General features: G+C 35.6%; 1 pseudogene; it reads left to right on the forward strand.

The window, feature by feature from the left end:
* The first annotated feature begins 22755 nt into the window (after window positions 1–22755).
* LOC118606302 lies at window positions 22756–22874 on the forward strand (annotated as a pseudogene).
* Window positions 22875–24218: the final 1344 nt, after the last annotated feature.

The raw sequence follows: 24218 nt of genomic DNA on the forward strand, positions 1-24218 counted from the left end.
TACTTCAACACTTTTCTGCTCAGCTTGTGCCACCTCCTTAGAAAAAGCATCTGAATCTCCATTTATCTAAATAACCCAATTCAACTTACTCCCCTTGGGGCAATGCAAAGGCTTTGAGCACACTGGCCTGAGTATCACTTACCTTGGCACTTTTCTTAAAAGACAAAAAGTTTTTATAAAAGGAAAAGTGCAGTTGAGAAAATGGTATTATGACGCTTAAATAAAGACTGAGCCCTTTGGGGAGAATCAACCATCCTCAGAAAAGAGGTTAATATGTCAATTGAAGAAAAACCATCCTTATGAAAAAGGCAGGAGCCATCATCTGAGGAGAACCTCACACTTGATAGCGTGTTCAGCCACCAACTGGAGGGCAGAGAGAGAGCAAGAGTCATGTGGATGGGGTCATAGAGATGAGAGATGCCACTGGAAAGGCAACTGACCTGAAAACGTCCTTTGTTCTGTTTCAACACTAATTGTAGCAATAGTTACCACTTATAAAATGCTTGTTCTGTGAGGGGCACTGTGCTGATTGCTTAACATGGTGATCACATTCAGTTGTCAAATAAATAAGGGAAGTTTGATTAGTATTCTTCGGATTCTCTAGATGAGGATAGTGAAACAGAGAGGTTAGAAAATTTGCCCGAGATTATAAAACTAATAAGCAGAGTTGCTAAGACTTGGATAATAAATTCTTGAGAAACAAATTACTAAATTGAATTAAACAAAATTAATGATTTTCTTATTCAATTAACATGATCATTCTTCAAGGAAGAAAGTATATTCTGCCGCTGATTTTAACACAAATAATTTATCAATTTAATTATTCACTTGTAATCATGCATAGATGCATTTAGCCAATATTATCAAGGAGCCTACTTAGTACAAAGCACAAGAGATTGTTTTTTATAATCCCCAAGAAGTATTAGTTTACAATAGAAGATGCCCCCCAAATAATGTCAGAAACTGCATTACCTACTCCAGGAGTGAGTACCAGCCATCATGATTGAATCTAGAAGCACTTGGTATAACCTAAAACTGGATTCATGCCCCTTCTGATCCTACCTTACTGTATGGCCTAACACGGTCTCAGTTCCCCTCTTGCAAGAGAAAACAGACTCGTGCTCTCTCTCGGATTTTACTGAGTGATGTTAAGATATTAGTTTTCTGACTTTCATGCCATAATATTTGAGAAAAGGTCGAGAAGTTTAAGAAAATGTTGTTACATACTAACTAGAGGATGGTTGTACAAAATGTAAAGATAGAAGGGGAAAAAAACTGGATTGGGATTGGACAGAGGGAAAACAGCTTGTTAACCAATCTTAGCGAAGTCTCAGCTAACCGCATGGAAGCTCCAGAGCTGCAATAGCACCTCAGAGTTATCTCAAGTTGGGGCAGGAAGTCAAGTTGTTGTAGCTCCATGGATACAGGTTGCCCTTGGTAGGACCTTGGGTGAAACACTTTTCTTTCTTACCCACTCTTTTAAAGGAAATCTTCTAAGAGGGATGACAACTATTGGCTATCTTTCAGCAGCTCTCAGAAGCTGTTGGAATAAGTTCTTAATGTCTAAAGGGGACCAAGGCAGTGCACCACAATCACCACAACAGTTCACACGCTGTGCCCCTAGGATGCACTTCTTTATAAGTACTCTAGGGGGAGCTCCTTTAGGATTCCAGTGGGCTTCTCTTCTTGGGGGAGTTGTAGACAGGGGAAATAAGTGGGATGAACCGCAGCGTCTGTCATGGTAGGTAGGTGGACTTGAGGCCACAGTTAACATCATTGTCTCCCTTCTGTCTGATTTATTCTATGGACAGCATGGACAATTTTTCTTTGCCACTTTCTTTCTAAAAATAAAATGGCCTTTATTGTTGTGAGAATATATTTTAAGAATAATCTATCGCTCTAGTGTGTTAAATTCTGCTCTACTTTTTTTTTCCAGTTCTATGATCACCAAGAAAGAATAATTCCAGCTAACCTGTTAAAAATCAATGTGTATGCTCCATCTCCTATATAAGTAAACACCAATGTCATATATGGTTTTAGATTTATTTTTAATAATTCTGATTTATTCTAGGACTAAAAAGCCATTCTTTTTATGTTTGCTTACTTATCATCAGATAGTTCATTTATTATTTTGATATAGGAAGAAAACAAAAAACAGAGGTTCCAATAGATACTCTTTAAATTAAAGACTTGCTTTAAATACACACACACACACACACACACACACACACACACACACCAACCTAAAGGAAACTCCCATAGATTAATACATGACTACAACTTCCTTTATAGCATGGTGAAGAGTAAGCATTAACATACATATACCACAGATTTATAGATTTCTACTAACCATTGTTTGCAGTATGAAAGCATCGTTCTTATTCTATTTTAAATAATATCAAAATCTTATTAAAATCCTTGACCCTATAGGCCATAGATAACTTTAATTTTGAAAATGAAGTAAGTTGACTTATCTAAACACTATGCTTTATTATTATTTTTTTTTTTTTGAGTTTTTACTCTCAAGGTTTTTAAATCAGAGTGAGGAAGTGGTTAGCTACTACTTGCTTCCAGCATCTATGCCCCTAAGAATAGTAACCACCTACCAAAATCATCCTTTCCCCATTTCTTTTTCTCTCAGTTCTCCTGTGATTTTCTCCGTGAATAGGCTCTGGGAGGTTTAAATAAATCAGGGAGTCAGTCCCCTTGGCCAAAGTGATTAGTTAAGCCAATCAGAGCCAAGAAGATGCATAGTTTGCTGAGGCTTCCAAAAATCAATCCCAATCCCAATTCCTCCTGCCCTCTCTCTCTCTCTCTTTCTCCATCTCTTTCTCTCCCTTTCCGTCTCCCTCTCCCTCTCTTTCTCAATCTCTCTCTCTCTCCCCCCCCCACCTACTTTCCCTGCCCCTCCATCCCTCCCTCTTTCCCTCTCTCTCTCTCCTCTTCCTCTGCCACTGGGATTTGTTGAGGTAAGGCTTGGCCCAACTGAATTTATCCTGTAATATCAAATAGAATCAACCTAAAAATGCCAACGACTCACTGAGAAGGGCATAAAAAAAAAAAAAAAGACTCAGAGGATCTGATCCTAATCACTTTCTATATGGATCTGAATTAAACTTCATCAGAAGCATGTCTTAATTATAGTCTGTCAGTTATGTGACCTGGTAAATTTCCTTTTCTGTTTAGGCCGGCTCAGTTAGATTTTCTGGCCTGTAGCCAAATGAATACTAACTGAAACCTAAGAGAAATCTTCCATTGATCCAATGAGCAATTGTTATAGAATTAGTATTTCATTAAAAAATAGGCAAATAGTAAATTCCAAACACCATGCAATGTTTATGTATCACCACTATCTCTTCACGAGGAATGAAGTGAATAAAAATATTTGGAAGGCAAGTTAAATGGGGAGTCATTAGGGAAAAATACAATTAGTCTTCAAAAGTGAAATTACCTTGTTAAATTCATTGAAATCCAGGATGTAGTTCTGACTTCAATACCTAGAAAATAAAATTAAACATATCAGTATATGCTATAATATCGGTCGTTCAATGAGCACCAACATCAAACAAATTCACACAAGGCTAAATATAATATCGATTTTGAGATGAATAGCTCTGTTCATCTAATTTCCAGATGGTCAAATTCTCTGTTCATGGCATCTCTTTTCCAATATTAATACAACTGTAATACCAAAAGAGTATTTGTGTGTGTATGTGTGAATGAGCATGGAAATGAAGCTAAGAGAGGGAAAAATCTTCAGTGGTTCTCAACAAAAAACAGTTACCTTCTCCCGAAAGTCTCTTCCTGAAAGTATTTAAACTAAACAGTGACTGGTAGTGTTAGCGGGATATTATTGGGGCTTAGTGACCAGGACTAGGATGCTGTTTATGGAGAAACTGGCTTGACCAAAATGCAAATAAATACTGAGGCTGCAGTGAGGCCTATCAGAATGCACAAATCCCAAGATCAGTATCTTTTCCCTTATAATGTTCTGGTCCTTGTGGCAATGATGATCTATAGCTAAGAGGTACTCTAGCATAGCACCTCAAGGCCTCTGAATATCACTTCATATTAACAGGAACTAGAAATCCTAAGAAATGGCTGATCCTCTGTCTGGTGCAGGAAATGTACAAGATGAATTCTGGCTATAGTGTACCCGAAAGCAAGAAAGCTATAAAGACAAATGAACTCATACCAAACAGACAGAAGAGTCAAACTAAAGGGTCTTTCACTGCCCTAGGATAAGGCAAATGAATCACAAAAGAGAAGAAGCAGGCAGGGAAGGAAGGAAAGAGGGAGGGAGGGAAGGAAGGAAGAAAGGATTCTAACACATACAACACACCAAATATATAAGGGCCTATGAGTCTATAATGACTTTTAAAAAGTAAAAGTCATTGTTAACCACAATGGAGCAACTCAATATTCTGCAAATTAACAAAGAAAAGGTATTGAATATTTATCCTGCTTTTCCTCTAAGCTTTATTTCAAGGTCCCCAAATGTTGGAAAAGGAAAAGTTCTTTTCTATAAAATGCCTGATAAAAGTATGAGAGAAATGATAAAAACAAATCATTTCGCAATCCCAATTTCATTACTAACAATTTTCGATATTAATATTGTTATATTAATACTTGTATTATATTTATAATTATATTATCACACTGGCATATTATCTTTATTAATATAAAATATTAATGTGTTTATATTATTATATTCATATATTAATAATATTCATAGCAGTAGGCATCAGTGTATTCAAAAATCTAATGGTGTAACAGAAAACAATGAGTACCACTGATCAAAACACTGAGGTTGATTCAATTCAAGTTTAGAAGAAAAAAAATTATCACTTAAAAATAATAGGAAAATAGCCATTTTAAAAAGTTCTCTCAGGAAAAGACAATCAGCCAATTTCAATAATGTGGGGCATTCTACAATACAAATGACCCAGTTTCTGCAAAAATAAAAAATAAAAATAATAATCAAAAAACATGGAGAGAAAGGAGATTTATTGAATAAAAGAGACTTCAAAACATAACATTTAAATGTGATGTGAGGCTCCTGTTTGCTTCTTGATTTGAATAAACCAATTGTTAGCAGATAATTTTGGGAAAATTAGGGAAACCTGGTATGTCTTAGATAGCATTAAGAAACAGTTATTAACATTTTCAGGTATAATAATGTCATGATGGGTGCATAAAAAAATAATTGCCAACTAGTGAAACATTTTAAATGACTTAAAAGGAAAATAACCAGTGGGTTCCAACCTCAGGAACTTCCCAGATGAAATCTGAAGGCCAAGGAGAGACATAAGAAAGTGCCAGACCCCTCCGGATGGGTTGATGGCAGATTTAATAAGACCATATACTCACAAGGCTTGTCTTTAGCAGCTGCACGATGAGTAGATCTCAGCACCACCTGTTGGAATCTTAAATGTTTATACAGAAGTCTTAACTATATACTACTAAGTGGGCTCAACAACACCTCACTCTTCCCGCGATGCTTCCTTCAAAATGGCTCCCACTGAGGGAACGGTGGCCAGAAGGTACATTCCAAGTACGGGAAGGAGCGAGAAACTCAAATGCCCGGATCTGGCTCACCTACAGGTCAAACGGCAGTCATACTCTCAATGACCTCCTCTAACATTAACATGATGGCTAGCGTGATTTAAAGCAGTGGTACCCAACCTTTTTGACACCAGGGATGGGTGCTCCTATGAGAATCTAATGCCCGATGATCTCAGGTGGAGATGAGCTGCTGATGCTAGCACAGGAGAGTGGCTGCAAATACGGATGAAGCTTCGCTCACTGATCAGTTACCCCTCCGCGGCTCCGAGGTTAGAGACTTTTGCTTTAAAGCACTCCAGAAAAAAATTAAAATGTGTGGACAGGAAATAGAAGATACTAAACTGGCAAAATGTTGATCATTATTGAAACTGGCTTATTATATTAAATTCTATACTTTTGTGTATGCCATTCTTTGTAAATAATTTTTTAGAAGAAGAAATTACTAGAGACACATAGCCAAAGTGGTTTCTCTGAGTTCCATTTGGATCAATGATTTGATTAGGAAGGTTTATACCAATTAAGCCAAAGGCACTCTGCACAGCAGCTTAATTCTTTCATTTGCTCAGGACAAGAACCTGGATATCATCCTTGACTCCTTATTTTTCTTTCATATCCCACATTGGCTCCATCAGCAAATCTTGGCTCTATCTTTGATATATATCCTCCTCATCATTTGCACAGCATCTATCTGCAAGCCACCACTATCTCTTGTCTGAACTATTGCAAGTGCCTCCTAACTGGTGTACCCGCTTCTTTTTGCTCTTTTAGTTTATTCTCCACAGGGCAGCCAGAAGAATACTGTTAAAGGCTAGGCATGTTACTCCTTTGCCATGGCATCTATCTCACTTAAGAGCAGCCCAGGAGGAGTGAGATATGATGATACTGCCCATGGTCTCCTCAGGTGGTAAGCATTCCTGCTACTGTGTACTCTGATCACGTGCGGAGCTAAGGAATAACTCTGCCACCTGGACAAAAAGGTGGTGTTACTGCTGGAGGTACTCAAGGAGAACCACACAGAACAGCAGCCCAACCTACAGCCAACAGGAGGAGAGGAATAACTCCCTGTGGATAGAGTTTCATGCAGTGGCTAATAACTGAAGTCTTCATATGAGCCCCATACTTCTGATACATGAGTCTTTTTAGTGATATCAAGGCTAACATAGAGTGTCTATCTTAACAATGTATGCATGTTTTGAAAATCAAAGCTTCATCATTATTATAAACTATCTAAATTCAAGATCCTTTTTCATCATCACAAGAAATTTCAACATTACATTTTTCAATAAAAGAAAAAAGTACTGATTATGGCCTTTAAATCTAATCTCAGCAGTTTTAAATTTTTGAATTGCTATAATAATGGTTTTAAATTTTTCATCGCCTATTTGTGAAAATAGTTTCTTATTGATAATGACTGTCAAAAATTTGAAGACATTGCTATTTAAAAAGTCTCAATCAGAAATTGCTTGTGGTAATTTCATGTATAAAAGCCTGATACCAGTTTATAGTTATGTTCACTGAAGCAAGTACAAGTTTCTCATTTGAAATGTCAAGATTTTACTTAGATGTATTTTTCCAATTAAAGATGTAATATTTTTCCTAACATTTTGCTTTATAAAGAGATGTAATTATTTTCATCATCATGTCTTATATATAGCTACTCCTAAATTTTCTCTGATTTGCCCCAAGAAATACTGTCATTTCCTACAAGTGCTTTGACATGAAAAAAAATTGATAAGCACTCCTCTTGGAAAACTTTTATGCCCTAGCTGACCATTGGCCTCTTATGTGCAGACATGTTCAGACAGCTAAGATTTCCCAATGGAATTTTAAACCCCATTCTCTTACGGTTTGATTCCTGTGTAGATGTAGACGAGCACTAGTGACAGGAACGAGCCTCCCTGTGCGATCATTCAATTCCTTCAGTCCCTTAAAATGAGATCAATAAAACTTCACTCTTTTGAAGGAAAAATTATATGACTATCTTGGAATGTCACTAAAGACAGTATGTGAGTTCAGTAAGAGGATGTGTTTGATGGTGTAGATTTGCAGATCAACTTAGAATGACTGCTTCAGGGTCGAAAAAGTGAGCCAAAATCATTCCAGTCTATACCAGAATGCCATTTGCCACATTTCTTAATAGTATGTAAGCTTAATCTGTAGAAATAGGGTTATGGTTGAAATGATCATTACTGTCTTTAATATCTTGAATATCTTTTAGGCATATTAACCTTTTTTCTAAAGAATTTAGAACTTTAGTACCTGAGAGCTACTCTTATTAATAATGGGTTTGACTGCCTAATTATTGAAACAATGTATAATCAAAGTTAAGTTGCCTCACCATGATGAGACAGATGCACAATTTAGTGACTACATGGTAGCAGCTGTTTTCCCATTTTTATGTGTTTCTTTTCCATTCAGAAATGAAAGGGCCTTGTGTAACCATTGGTGAGGCTTTTCCTTCTACATATCTATCGTCACTTGGTTTATTCAAAGGAAGAATCTGTGAATGGCATAAAAGGATATTTCTCAAACTATTAAGACAAATGTTAACACTTAGAAAATAATTATTACATTTGGAAAAGGAAGAATCATACAAATTCTGATGGTGAAGGGTATGGAAATTGGGGCCAGGACTCTTTTCCCATTGACCTTGTAGCTCCCTTATTTGAGGCAGGTGCTTTATCCCCAAGAAAAATATAATAACTGTTTATCAGCACAAATACGTAAAATAAAAGCTTTAAAAATGTTTTTAATATTCATTCATAGGATTTATCACTGGCACATTAAGAAGAGTTGAAGGTTTTATTGATATTTAATCTTTGGTCAGGCATAAAGGAATAGTAGTAAACAGTAGATATGATATAATTCCATGATACGGTAAAGCCTTCACCATATTTCCAATGAAAAGCTATATGTGCTGTGTTCTCATTTTTAAATAAGACATTCTTTCCTGTTGCAGAAATTCTTTGAGAAGTTGAGTTTATAGAGAGAATGTATAGCTAACTATTGAGTGTTTCAATCAGGATAGCAGAATGCCATAGACTGTAAACAAGTAAATTTATAATAATGCTGATGCTGGGTGTCTGGATAGAGCAAGAAACTCTGTTAAGTGTTTCACACATAATCTCATTCAATCCTCCTGCTTTTACACAAGAGGACCTATTTGTAACCCCATCTTCCTGATGAGGAAAATAAGGCTTAGCATCCAAATCCAAGTATTTCTGACTCAAAAAGCTGTGCCCCAATCTTGGGTTTATCCCCTTAACAAATGCATATTGGAGTCCTCCCATTTTTCACATCAGACCTAGAAAAACTTTTCTACTCTATGACAACTGTTTACATTTTTTCAATCCTTTTTTTGGGAAAAAAAAGTATAATAATTTTTGCTGCTTTACAGGCTTGTATTATTTGTTAAATTGCAAAATTAATTTTTTACTTTTTGGAATCCCTTGTGTTACTATTTAGAGACAATCTGAAGTAAATGAGGGTTTAGGTATTTTAATATATACCTGAAGAATGATTCAACATTGATCACTGTGATTGTAACCACTATGAGACATGAGGATACCCATGGCCAGAAAGGTCAAGAGTGAATTTTCCAGGTCACTTGCTCTGCCCAGAACTGCCTTGGCGAATCACATTCCACACAGCCTCTCAGTGTTGAGCTGGCATCTATCTAGATCAAAGCTGTGGCCAGAATGGCTAATTCATGCGCTAAACGCAAATGTCAAGATTTGTTAAACACGTATTCCTTTAGAAAAACTACCTAACAAAACCCACTGGAAGAAAAGTGGGAGAACAAATTATTTATCTAGATTAAGATTTACTTTATAGCGATGAAGAGCAGCCAAATAATAAAAGGAATGGCATAGTAATAGCCTACCTGGGGAAAGAGTACAAGTCTATTGCCGAAAGTCTTCAGGGAGAGGCATGCAAAGAGATGAGTGAGATTGATGAAGTGTTTAGTGGCATATGATACAGAGGTTCAGAATAAATTGCCCTTCCAGTTTTCCCTAACCACATGGAATATGAATGCATTATTAAATGAATAAATCAGCAGCTTAATGATATAAAGGCTTTCACTATATCAACCCAGCTGTTTATTCTTAATCTCTCTGCTCCTTTTCCCCCACCCTTCTTTCTCCTCCTCACTCCTAATGAGGATGTCTTGTGACTATAAAAGTGTAATAACCCTCACCACTACCACTATGATATATACACCTTCTGCCTTCTTAGGGTAGAAAAATTAGCTAGAGAGCATTATAGATCCAAAGACAAAAACCTCCCTCTCCCTCTTTGTCTCTTTCTTACCTCCAGTTCTGTCCACTAATTTCCAGAGAGCATATCCTGGAGTTCTCACAGTGACTTTCATATATTATAGCAAAATATCATTCTTCACTTCTTATAATCCCATAAAAATTAGTAGCGTTTGAATAGTCATAGCATGACAAGATGGGTGTCCTGTTACCATCTCTCTCAGCTTTTATTTACATAAAGAAAGGAAAGAAAAAAATGACAAACATTAACGAAAATAATACTTAACAATATGATACACACAGTGTCATTTATATCACCTAAGACTCTCATACAAAGTTTGTGTAGTTGTCATTTCTCACTTTTCACATCCTCTCCACAATCAGTGGTCACTATGCATTCTGATTGACAAAGCCAACATAATTATATTTAAAATATTCAGAGACATAGAAACAGGTATTTAGCTATAATCCTTGATTTTTCTGGGACCTAGAATCTCAATGAAAAAAACTTGAATCCTATACCTCCCAATTAAGCCAAAAACTTACCAGACATGTGTGAATGAACAGGATAGGCATGCAAGTCATGGCAGAAAAGAATATAACATTCCAAGATAAAATCATCACGGTGGCAAATGAGCTTAGGAAAATAGGACTTCCCAAGAAGGCCTGGACATTGGGAAGAACTAGCTGATATTAGATGCCAGACTGCATGTAAACTTATTGCCCTTCTTTGCTATTGCCTATGCCAGCTGTGAAGTAAAATTAAGGGGATTATGAACCTAGGGTCTTTAGTGCCTCTGCTATGGGATCTCCTTTATGAACAGAGTGGTGAGAAGCTGAGGTCTAAGAAAAGGTAGGATGAGGAAACTTCTAAAGAATCTCTAGCATTATGCAAGCATGTCAGGTCCAACCCTGCAAAGACCCAAGACATTGTGTCCAGTTCTTAGAGTATCCCTTAAAAACCAAGACTGGTATGTATCCTCAGGCCAACCATAACTTGTTAGCTCATACCTTTTTGATTTTCAACTTTCTCTTTAATTCTGGCCCCTGTCAGTTTCCCCTATTCTTTTAAGAGCACAGCTATGCATTTAGGATGTTTCTTATCTTTTATACAGCATATCTAGCTGTTTTATAACTGGGAAACTTTTCAGATTCCAATTTCGATATTCCTGAAATATAAGTGTCTTCATCTTTTCACAGTACTCTTTCTAAAATAGATTTGTATAAAACTTCAATTTGAAACAATAAATTCACTGATTTGGGACTGTGATTTTATTTACTTTGATGTATTTTTGCCTCATACTATTTTTTCTCCGATAAACGGAGCAGGCTTCTTCTGAATTTTGGAGCCCATGAATGTTCTTCCTTACTGCGTACTAATACATGGGCACCCACTGATTAATTAGTTAATCAATTTGTAACTTTTATAGGTGCTAGAGAAGAAGTTACTTGACTGCTCAATATCTTATTTTATTAAGGAATCTATGTTTCTCATTCTGTTCACACATTGGCTCTCTCAGCCCATCTATAAGAGAATAAAATGAAATGACCTGTATGATTATATTTGAAACTCTATTATTTCTACAGATAGACCCTGAAGACACGTGGTACAAAACAAGTAGTATGTGGAGGACATTGTAAACACATGAAAGCAGCATACAGAAACACTGGTTGGATTATTATTATTATTAGTCTAACACTGAGTCAATTTCTTAAATTCCTGTTGGATCTTGACAGTTTCTCCAGGCATGTAAACTATTCCCTTGGTGCAAATTAAACACTTTCAAAGCTACATTCACTTTCTTAGGCTTCTGTGGAAGTAAATTCATTAAAGTGGATTTCCCAATAGACTGAAAGACTGAGTGCAGTTCAAGTGCTCTTCACGTAAAGCAAAGATGACTTTTTAAAAGTGTATTGATTTGGCAACCATTCTGATTCTATTTACAGAAATAATAAGCAGAGGGCTCTTTGTCTGAAGACTATCCCACTCTGGTTCCAGATTTCTTACTGACAGTCATACAACTCTAGAGAAGACTAGGCTGGGTAAAGAATTTTAAGAATTCTATGGCATGGAGCATGATGATATTTGCTTATCTCTATTCATCTTTTCCTATGTAAAACTTCAACAATGGAGTGATGCTTGGGAAGAGCAGAGAGAAGTTGGAAAATAGGGACCTAGAAAAATTATGAGGCAGTTAGTAAAATACATGGAAACAAGACTATTGTGAATTTCCAGATCGGTTGCACACCCACCAATGAATAGGCAGATTTACCTTTCCCTAACTACTAACACATCTCTTTTGCAAACACATTTAAAGAAGTGGAAGGAAAGGGTTATACAAGATCTTGAAAAGAAGGCAAGGACAATAATAACGAGGGTGGTGAGTAGAGCTTCACTGTACCCAAGGCAAGGAGCTTAGAGTCTACCGGGTAGAGAAATAGGACCATGGACCTTTGAACATAAACATGGAGGTAAATCAATGGGGGGGGGGGGAGGGGAAATGTAAACATTGTTGAAGACAGCCTCAAAAAGAAATATGAGGACTTTTAGGTCTGATATAATCACAAATAAAAGCTACTGAAGTTCTGGCCTTTTAAAGTGCCCTTTGAAAACCTACAATGGCAAGTGATCCAGGCAGCATCAAAAATTTAGAATAAGACTGGGCTTGGAACAAAATTTAGAAAGATTTGCTGCAAATTTTAGTAGAAATATAAATAGGTTTTTAAAAAAGCAAGCATGGTGTAGGGTTGCTTCCTTAGCTAAAGCTCTATGTCTAATGAATAAGTGGATTTTAGAGTCAAGACAATGCTCAGAATCTAACCAATAAAAGCATCTTACAATATATCATCTACATCGACCCAGAAAGTCTACTTACAGGGCTCTCTACTAGGGATACATTGAAAAATGTAGAAAATGCTTTATACATACACGTATTTATCAGAGGGTTATCTATAATAGTGAAACCCAAATGTCCGACCATGGACATATAGTCAAATAAATGAGATATTTTGAAAATCGGAAATTGAAATTTACACATCCAGTCAATAACATGAAAAACTGTTTTACATTTAAAAGCAGATATAGTATGTAGATATTAATTAGAATTGCATATATAGCATGAAAAGCAAATACTTTAATGGAAAGTCACAAAAAAGTCATGATTCTAGCATTTCAGTTGGGGAAACGATGTCATCACCCTCTTCCTCTTCTTTCTCCTTTGCTTTTTTATCTTTTATTTTATAATTTTCAAGTTTTATTTTAAAAGCTCGTATTATTTTTAAGTGATTTTAGGAAATGGCAGTGTAGAAGTCAAAGCCCATCTAAGGTTATTCATACAGGAAATAGTCTAAGATGGTTCTCAATTTGGGAATACATCAGCATTATCTAAAGTCCATTAATCTGTAGGTCTAGGGCAGGACCAGAAATTTTGCATTTTTCACACATTTCCAAATGATGCCGATACTGCTGATGTAGTGACCACTGTTTGAGAACCACTGCTCTAAGAGAAATGCTAACTTTTATTCTTCTTGAATCTCAAGATTTTACCCAGCTCTCCAATTATTTATTTCCCCAGAAGGCTCTATTCACATAGTACAGTGTGGTGAAATTGACTCTACAACAATATGACTTAACATTTTGCCCTTGGCTTTTATCCAAGGTCAAAGTAAATAGGACATGTTTCTTCTTCTTGAGAAGGGCAATTGAGGACATTATTTTATCTGTTCCCAGTGGCCTTTTAAAGCGCTCATGTTGAAAAAGCTTTCACAAAACAAATAGGAAAATATTTAATCTTACTTTGTAAATTACTTTTCTTTATTAGACAATAGGAACTGATTTTTAACTACACATTTATACCTCTGCTTTATTCTTGGATTTAAGACACTTTCCAAAAATATAGGACAAATCAGTAGGTGAGAAAATCAGGACAAAATAATTATATGACCTAGATGGCATAATCCTATCCTTACCTTGGGAAGGTATGATTTTATCATTGTACTAGTTTCCCTTAGCTTGGTTTTCTGTATTTTTTCTGTATTTAATTTTCTTTTACTCCTTCCATAGAAACTTTGTGGACTTTCATGCGCATATATTCTCTCTTTCTATCTTATCTTCCCAAATAGCTGTGTTAAATTGTATGAAGATGCTTATATTCCTATTCCTCACATAAAAAATCTTTGACTAAATGTCAGCATATAAAAGGTTATGATCAACTAGCAACGCTGCTGAAATTAATAAGTATTTAAGGACAAAAATATTTAAGCCTACTTTCTCAAATATAGTTTTAAATATTTGTTTGAATATCTCAACAAAGCCTTGAGAACCAAAAGCTTTGCGAATATGAAAACCTTTCCAATTCGAAATCAAATAAAAGTGCTTAAAGGCATTGTAGTAAACTTCACTCAACATCTCAGAATTAACCAGCTGAAAATGTTTGTTTTTACTTTGTAAACATTATTCTATTCAACTTTTAGAAATGAAGATTCTGTCTTACCATGGAAAAGCAGCAGTGTATTGTCCTATAGGTAGAACAAAATATCCTTGATTCACTTATCTTTCAGGGGAGCACTGCCTTTTGGTACCAGCTACTTAGCATATATTAAAAGAGAAAATTTCAGTAATTTCACTTCAAGGCTTAAAAATCCAGAGGGTTCCTTTTTTCAGCATAAATAAAATGTCGCTATTATTTCCAGTGTGCTGGCTTTTGCTTAACTAAACTCTGGCAATGTTAGTCTCCTAATGCACCAAGACACCACAAGAGCACAGAAGGAAATAAAGCAACTTTAGAATAATTGATTGAAATAATTAAACAAATTATGGTGACACGGGTTAAAGAAATCCAATAAGTTTTAAGTGTACCATTCAACAGTAAGTCATATATGTATTACACTGTGTGTTCACTGCCCATTGTTAGATTTAGCAGCAAGTTTAAGGGACACTCTGGAGGTACTGAAAATGCCTACCCCGTTCTTCCTGATTTGGGAATATATGATTATAGCCCAAATAACACATGGACACTGCAATTGGCAAAATCAGTGAAATAATAAAAGCCTATTTAGGGGAGAGGTTTTTATTTTTTTCTTTTTAAACAGCAAAGCACATGTTTGGCATTTGCTTGCTTAGTAAGGCTGGTAAGGATAATGTTTTCAGGGTTGACACATTATCAATTCAAATCGGTAAATCAAGATACAGATGAAACTTGTCAGTGATATTGATATGGTTCAGCGTTGTTTGGAATCAGAGTAAGCTCAGAATGAAGTGTTGATGGAAATTATTTTTAAGAAGTACTTATTAGGTTCCTCCTGGTTACAGAGTCTTGAATAAGACCCTGGAGAGACAGATAAATTACAAACATCTCTGAGAAAATTGTACACAAGGATAAACTGACAGAACTGCAACACGGAAAGAATTCAGTGTGTTTGTATTCCATTTTTTAAGGGAAACGTTATGACATAATTGGTTCAGAGTTTGCCCACTAGGGAGTACTGAGCACTCACCAGGAGTCAGATGCTTCATGTAAACATTACTTGATTTAATCCTTGCAACAGTCTGGAGAGGCAAGAACGATTGTGCCATTTTACAAAGGAGGAAAAAATGAAGTTCTAAGTGTTTAAGCAACTATCTCAAAATAGCATTGTTCATGGGAATCAGAACCAAGACTTGAAGCCAGGATTGCCTGATTTAAAAACAACAAAAACAACAGCAATGACAACTCTGTTTCCTACAGCAGACCAGGTTGCTGTACAACAGTCTCCGTGTTCTGGGGAGACCCCCATCCAGATCCTCAGCAATTTCCTATTTCTAATCAAAGATCACTTTATTTTTAAGAAACACCTCAAATCTTATTTTCCTGAAACATTAAATATACTTAGGCACTTTTCAGACCAAGAGGCACTTTCACTTTTCTACAGGCACTTGGACATCCTTAGGAAACCATTAACTGGAAATTAAAACCAACTCACACATCCCCTACAAACAAAAACAAAGAATTATGAAACAATACTAGAGAGAGAGGAACATAAAACCAGCTTAATCCCACACATCTTTGTAAACTATTTTATAAGACAAAACAGTATATAGAAACTCTTTTGGAGTATTATTACGTATATACAAAACAAGTTGAATTTTGGCATGATGACATGATCATAGTATACATTTTTGTACTTGTTCAACAAATATTCGTGGTATATTCACATTGTATGAGTACTTACTCACTTCACTTATACCTTATATAACCAAATACTTTCTGAATCATTCCACTGGGCACCAGCCATTATGCATATACTTGCATCTTCATGGACAATGTTCTCACCTCGTATTAGCATCTCTACCTATTTTAGACCTACTCATTTTTCAAGATTCAATTCAACTGATACCCTTTCCATGAAGCCTTTCCTTTTGTCGACACAGATATACTTTTCCCTTCCCCTGTTATTTTCAAAAGCACTTTGTTTAAATATCTATATGGTAATACAGTATAATTATGCATATTTATTGACTCAACAAACTTTTATTCAATGTCTTCTAAGTGTTACTCTAAGTCAATATTACAATGCTGAGTCTACAAAAATTAGAATTATGCAAAGACTCCCCAGTTCAAGTTTATAGCCTGGTAGAAGATGTTCGCTTTGCACCTTGTATAAGACTGAAAGCTCTTTGATTTTTTAAATTCTGTCTTGTTTATTTCTGAAAACATGAAACAACATAAAACATAAACCATGTGATGCATAAACCAGCACATTGGCTTTCCCATAACAGATTTCAACAGTAGTTGTTTAATTTAATTAGAGTTAAGTAACATGAAATACTGTTATTTTCAAAAGCACTTTGTTTAAATAATCAATGTATAGTTACATACAAAAATACAAGAAAAATAATCAATGTGTAGTTACATACAAAAATACAAGAGCACTTCTATCACTATCCTGTTATTTCAAGGTGCATAAAGTAATCTTATTCTTTTTTCTGGAGTATCAAACTAGGAACTCAATAAATAGAGTTCCATGTTTATAAGCATATGCCAGGACTCATTAGACTCTTAAATGAACATTATCTGACATTAAATGGATTTTGAATGTATTATAACATTTTAAATCCCAAGAAACATTAAATAAATTACATAACAAAAATGTCTTACGCAGCATGTTCACACATTCCCGACATACAACAATCAACAAAAAGCACACAAATGTGATGTCCATTTCTTTCTTCCAGTGTTAAAAATGGATTCTCCTGTATTTTCCTTCAAAAAAAAAATGAGATAGTGAAGCTTATTCCAAAGTTGATCTAAATTTTATATGGATGGACAAGTTGCGTCCATATCTTAGCCAGCCTGTTACATTGTTTTAAAATGTGAAAGTTTGTGATATAATTTCTTTCACTTTTTCAATCCTTTTAAATTCTTGCTTCTTATAGCTGATTTCTAGATCCAAATGACTTGCTGTCTTTGGAATCTTCTTCTACTAGTCACTTGAGAGAAGATAGTATGTATATATTACACTTTGAAAGAGTTTTGTTCCATCAACATAACTTGAGGCAGAAGAATAGTTCTGTGTTCTGCTTTTATAAATAGCCTTTCCAGTGAAGGGTAGATATCTTCAACAATTCAAGTTTGTTATGTCGATACTTTTTTCGAATATCCAAATTTGACCTTTTATATTCTACTTCCTTCTCTAATAAAGAGAGTAAATTCAAATGATTAATTGAAGCTGGGTCAGTCTCCCACTGAAATTTGAGCAAAAATAAGGCAAATGGTGCTAGTGGAATGTAATCGAATATAAGCTCTAAAAAGTAAAAAGGCTAAAAAAAAAATTGGAACTCTCTACTGACTGACAATCTTAGAGACTCGTGTAAGAAACTTCTTGCAATCTTTGAGGCCGAGTCAGAGTAAGAAGCGAAAAAGAAGGAAATGAAAACAGAAAAATTATGAAGCCAAATTAAAAATGATCAATGAGGCGGGAAGAAAGAAGCTATATGCCCAAGAGATGCCAGTAAGAAAATCCTCCTTTTGAAAGTAAAGTATTACTCCTTTCTCAGACTCTAGTATTACAACGAATGAGAGAGTAAGTTTGCCTAGCTTTCTAAGTAACAAGTGAAAGTAAGCAAGATAGGGTGGAAAGGTAGTGAGGCGTTTCCTCCTGGTCAGACTAAAGATGTATGTTCAATATCCTGGGGACTCTCTACCAGTCATCACAGTCCAAGAGAATGTATTTGAAAGCTTCTAACCACCCACCTCCTGCTAAGAAGTTCTGAATTGGGTAAATTCAGCAAGTGTGTTAGTGAACACGCCTCATCAAATCTCTTCATTATATCTGCCACTGGCTATATTCATTTCTTTTATTCCAAGATTCATGTTTTGAAGGTTTTCACAACAACAGAAAAGTTGCAAGACTAATACAGTAACCCATGAATACCCTTTACCTATATTTATCATCACTATTTCTCCCACACCCCACTAATTTGTTCCCTGAACAATTTGAAACTTAATTACAGAAGTCAAGACACTTCACCCTTATTTTTTCATACACCTCCTAAAAATAAGAACATCATCCTACACAAGTAAATTAACAATATCATCTACTATCCACATTAAAATGTCCCAAATTATTCCAAAAAATATATATATATATATGCTTCTAAAATACAAGATTGAATGACTGTTGAAGCATTGCATTTTATTTTATGTCTTTTTAGAGTTTTTAAATTAAGAAGTCTCATACCTTTATGCTTGCTTGTTTTGTTTCATAGACATGGATTTTTCTTTTCTTTTATTTTTTGAGGCAAACAGGCAGTTATTTTGAAGAACAAATCACGTTTTGAATTTTCTGAATGCTTTTTTTGGTGAATGGATTCAGATTAAATATATTTTGAAAGAATAACATAGGTGCTATTGTTTTTTTTATTATTATTATTATTACATCACATTGGGACCACAAGATATCAGATTGTCACACTAATTGTAATGCTGTTGGATTCTTTGGTTAAGTGTCAACTGGCATATCTATTTATAAAGTACATTTGCCCTATAAAATTCAATTAGTAAATAATTTGTGGGAGTGAATCATTGAGTTTGACTGAATATCCTATTTTTAACCACATTTCATCTAAAAGTTTTAGTATCCACAGAGGATCTTTGTCTGATCCAGATACTGCATTGATGGTTGCCAATGATGACGTCCTAATTCTATCATTTTGTCTACATTCACTAACTGATATGTTTCTAAAAAGAAGTACTTTAATTTATACCCCCATCACACACTATCTCACATATTCGCAATCGACTCATTGATATCTGTACCAGTGTGTTAATATCCACTACCATCAGTCTTTGAAACTCAAATTGTCTAACTTGTGGCCCATGGGAGACCCTTCAAGTTGCCTTCCATAGCATTCGAAATGACTTATCGTTTCTGAGAAACTCTTTGCTTTCTGCCACAAGAAAATCCAGGCTCCCTGGTGTTTATCCTGCCTCAGACCAGAGTCAGCCATGTCAGCCATTTCTCAAGTGAGTTGCAGTTCTTTTCAATAGGAAATGAAAATTAGAAACCAACTGTGGGAGCTACATGTACTCCTTGGTTATAGGGTGCCATTGCTTTGAGATCCATTCAGTAGGCAGATTCTCTCTCTCTTTCTCTCTCTGTCTCTCTACCTCTCATGTAATTTTCCTGTGTATTGATATCCCTCCACCAATTAACTTTTATTATTATTTCTTTTAAAGACTATTTTTTTAGAACAGTTTTAGGTTTACAAAAATAATTGTTGCTCTCTTTATAGTCAGGAGTGGATAAGGAGAACAAATAAAACAATATATATCATTCACTTTAAATGATATAACTGCTATAAAAAACTTAGGACATTACAAATGCTATTACTCGTCTATTTTAATAAGTGATCTGACACTCCAGCTTTAGAAACATGTTCCAGTGATTTTCTTTGTTTGTCTCTATTGCTATATGCTTAAGCCCTTTGCTCTCATTTTAAAATATCATTTGAGAATTTAACAGTGTAATATGTTCACTGTTGCATGACTCTTATAAAGTTAGAAATTCAAAGTTTGGGAGGCCCCCAGAACCTAAGGAACAGGCTGGCATTGGCAGATTGGGGGTATAAAGGTTTTTACTTTAATGCTGGCCCTCACTCCAATCAGTAAACTAAATTTCTTATCACATTACCTACTCCCAATTAATTCCAATGTGGCAGAGTACTCTCAAAAAAGCATTTAATCATAGAGCAAGTTATCAGACAGGTTATTAATAAGTGATTATTTCTCATAACAAAGAAGCTTGTTATAATCAAAGCTATTGTTTATACTTATATGTTCTGCTTAAAATGAAATTTGTTCTCATTTTTAATAGAGTTTGATAAGTGTAGGAATCAGGATGTAAAACTGGATGAAATGACAAAGACAGAGCACCCAGCAAGTTTCCAATATCAACCCACAACATTTTTAACTTTCTCAATCTCAGATGCTGCTATAGAGACACACACACCCACTGTGAAAGATCACATTCAAAGAGACCTGAAAGGAAAATATTAGAATCATGGAAGTGGAAGAAACTTTAGAGACATATAAGTAATTTGATCCACAAAAGATAAAAATTGAGACTTAGCAGGAAATTCTTTGGCCCAAATTCACAGTGGAAGTCAATGGAAAAACGGAGCTAAAGCCCACATTTCCAGACCCCAGATCCAATGCAGTTCTACTGTTTGAACCTTTCTATAGAGCCAGGTTAACACACTGGTTACCTGTTCAGGGATTACATTAAACAGTGCCTGCAGTGAACAGAATGTAACCTGGTTGGGTGTGGGAAAAAGCAAAAAGACAAATGCAAAGAACATGAAAATGAGAGAACAGGGCTTTCTGCCAGATTTCTATCTTACACACCAGAAATCACGTCCCTGAAATTTGTCTTTTCACATCTGTAATGATCCTGTGACTCTAGCTGATGTCCCAGACCTGGAAAGGAGTGTTCTCTAGATACCTCCATGTAAATAACCTAATACTCACCGCTTTCACTAAGACTGCTGTGCTAGTCTCTGGGACTCTGACATTTGGTATGTGAGGTTTTCGATGAATTTCTGGCACAAGATGCTTGTATTGGGCAATCAGGTTGGCAAACCTTATGTTTGGGACTTTGAAGTAGAAGATCCTCATAAAGCCAAATGTACAACCCTGCCTCATCACAAATGTGGTTCTGCTGTTTGGACCAACCAGTTTCGGTGGAGACAGCAGCATTCTGATGTCAGTATTTGGCACTGGGACCGACTTTGATAAAATACTTCTTCTTAATCAAAATTAGAGTGTTGTCTGTGTACCGTAGAATTATGTATCTCACTAGTAACAGCACATAGAACATTTAGTTGTTTTTCAGCATTCGATCGGGCTAAGCTGAATACAGCGAAGTTTATGTTGTTTATATTCTTTGTACTATATCCTACCATTAAAAAAAAAAAAAACCTAATTTTTATTTTAAAAAAAAGGACAAGGGTGAGGCCATGACCAGACCCTAGAAACATAAGCATAAGGATGGTGATAGCTTTCTTAGCAAACACTGTTGTTATTGGGGAAACATGGGCATATCAAACTCCTAGGAAGAACTGCATCTCCCCTTCCTTTTAGAATTATTAAAAGTCACAGAGCAGAAAAAAAGAGAGAGAGTATGTTCTTGTAGGATAAGAACACAGAAAACTCTATAAAGAAAATTTAAAATGATATTAATAGTACATATGTCCAAAATAAAGACAGATTTTACAGGGACACATACAAATAAAAAAATATATAGGGTAAATGCTTTCAAATGTTATTGTGATCAGAAGGGGAACTGAATTAAGGATAAAGAAAATAAACAGAAAAAGTAAACAAAATAAATTTTAAAAAAGTATTTGGGGAGCCATAATAACAGAGGTAGTATTTCACTACAAGAAATATTAATTCATCATACCTTACATCACTTGACCTGACTACACAAAGAACTCACATGTCAAAGACTGCATTCAACCAAGGGGAGATCTGGGAGTTAAAGAAAAAAATGCCAACTGAAACAAAATGTTGTGTCACTTGGATTTAGTTTAATTCATAAGGTATCACAGGTAGTTATAAAATGACCCCTTAATTTTCTTTTTATAATGTACAGGGTAAGTGGGGAATAGGGTAAAGAAGAAAAGGAAGAACACCCAGGAAAATGAGGACTTGCCTCAAATAAAGTCAGGATTTAACACTGAAAAGATCAAAGATTGAGGCAAGAGGAACCAGGAAGCCAACCAGCAGAGACTAGAGACTTTCTAGCAATAAGCAGGTTTTTTTCTTCGCAGAATGAACTTATACATTTAGGAAATTCAACAGCAAGTTTAATCTTTTAGGTGACTATTAAAAAATAAATAAAATACAGAAAATAGTTATAACCCTCAAAATATATATAGCTCTTAGAATCTAAAGAAAATTGTCATAACATTTAAAGCTTAATGCAATTTTAAGCAAAGACTTTTATTTTATATACCTCTGCCTTCCCCCACATTACATGAATAGCCTGTTTTCAGTAGTTTTTATTTCTGTTCATACATAAAATATTAGCTCCTTCTCCTTCCCCCTCGACCTCTGGCCTTGAGAGTGACTTTAAGCAATAACTAGGAGAAAAGCAATATGAGGAAACTCTTCGGTCTTTCCATTTCCCCCTCAGACATTACACAAGCTCACCCCAAAACTCTCCATTCAGGAACCCTGGTGCAGAAACCAAAAGGTCATGGGCAGAGTCATGATCCAGGACTAGCTAAATTCCACCATTCTCGGGATATTACAGCAACCACCTTCGCAGAGTGACACTAGAGAATAATCAAACTAGCCCCAAGAAGTTTCTTGACAGAATGGAACAGAAGTCCAGAATACTCCCCCTGCACATTAAAATCCCCTGGGGAGCTTTAAAATAATACTCACAGTAACTCTATGGCCATGCTACCCTGAACAAGCTGGATCTCATCTGATCTCGGAAGCTAAGCAGGGTCAGACCTCGTAAGTACTTGGATGGGAGACTACCTAGGAAGACCAGGTGCTGTAGGCGTAAAAAATAAATAAATAAAGAAATAAAACCAAGGGATTGTAAACTGACAAGGTCCTTGCAATCTGTAAGGTCAGTCAAGGGTTGCTTTACCTAAAAAATAATAAAAATAGATTTAAAAAATAATAAAAATAAAATAAATTAAAATGAAAATACTCATATTCAGGCTTGCCCCAAACTAACTAAATCAGAACCTCTGAGGTTGGGAGCTGGCCTGGATATTATTAAAACCCCTCAGGTAATTGTATTATATTCAGCAAAGGGTGAGAATTTGTGTTCTAAAGATCCAATGAACAGATAATTAATATAATCTAGTTGCTTATTAAGGGTGGTTTTCTAACAAAATGTGTAATTCGTGGCTAATCCAGTTATCTAACATGAAGAATTAACCCCAGGGTTTGTCTTACTTCATTTTTTGAGTTCACAGGCAGGTACTAATTTATAAAGTGATAGATTGCACAAGGCTGAGAAAAACAGAACAGATAAAGTGTTCAAGGAGGTGGGTTGGAGTCACCAGAAGAAAAGTACTCCAATTTATGAGAGCCCGTACTGTGTCTTTTACATCTTTGAATACTGGTCACCTAACAGCTAACGTCTGCACAGAGTGGGTTCACTGTAACTACTAAATGTGACCGAATTGCCAGGATAAACTTTTTGTCTGGATTTGTCTGATGGACCTAGATACTAAAGGGTTTTCCTCCTGAAAACCAGCATCCCTTAAGTAAGCACCTCCAGACAATGCTGGATAGACACGTGGGCACACGGGACTGGCTTATAATTTGATGCCCTTCGATGCACTTTAAATGTTGGCTAGCCTTTTAGAGGAGAGGCCAAAGACTGCTGGGAAAGGACAGAGAAGAGGTAGTGGTAGCAATCTGGCTTTCTTCCAGTACCTGAACAAATAATCTCTAGACTCAAATTTGCATAAAGCATTTTGCAAAACAAAAGCCCTATAGTTAACTAATCCATCCTATTTAAAGTAATTTTAGTGCTAAGGTATAGTCATTCAAATTTGTTGCTGAAGGTGTCACCTGAACCATTCTAAGTACTTTGTTAATATTCCTACTAATCACATCCGTATTTTCCCTCAAAGGAACTATGGAAGATAAAATGTGATGAGTTTTACCTTTCCCTGGTTCCCCAAGGATTTATATGTATCCTACATAGACTGTTACCCTGTGGCTGGCACATCTCCGAATCTACCTTATTTTCCAAGTTGATTGTCAATATCTCCACATTACCTTAGCTCAAAAAGTACCTGTAGAATTGCTGAGTTGAATTGAATTGTTGCGTTCTCTCCCGTTAACTTCCTCTTCTGTTTCCTCTGGGAATGTAGATATTAAATAC

Source organism: Rousettus aegyptiacus, unplaced genomic scaffold, assembly GCF_014176215.1.
Source record: "Rousettus aegyptiacus isolate mRouAeg1 unplaced genomic scaffold, mRouAeg1.p scaffold_m13_p_7, whole genome shotgun sequence".
NCBI lineage: Eukaryota > Metazoa > Chordata > Mammalia > Chiroptera > Pteropodidae > Rousettus > Rousettus aegyptiacus.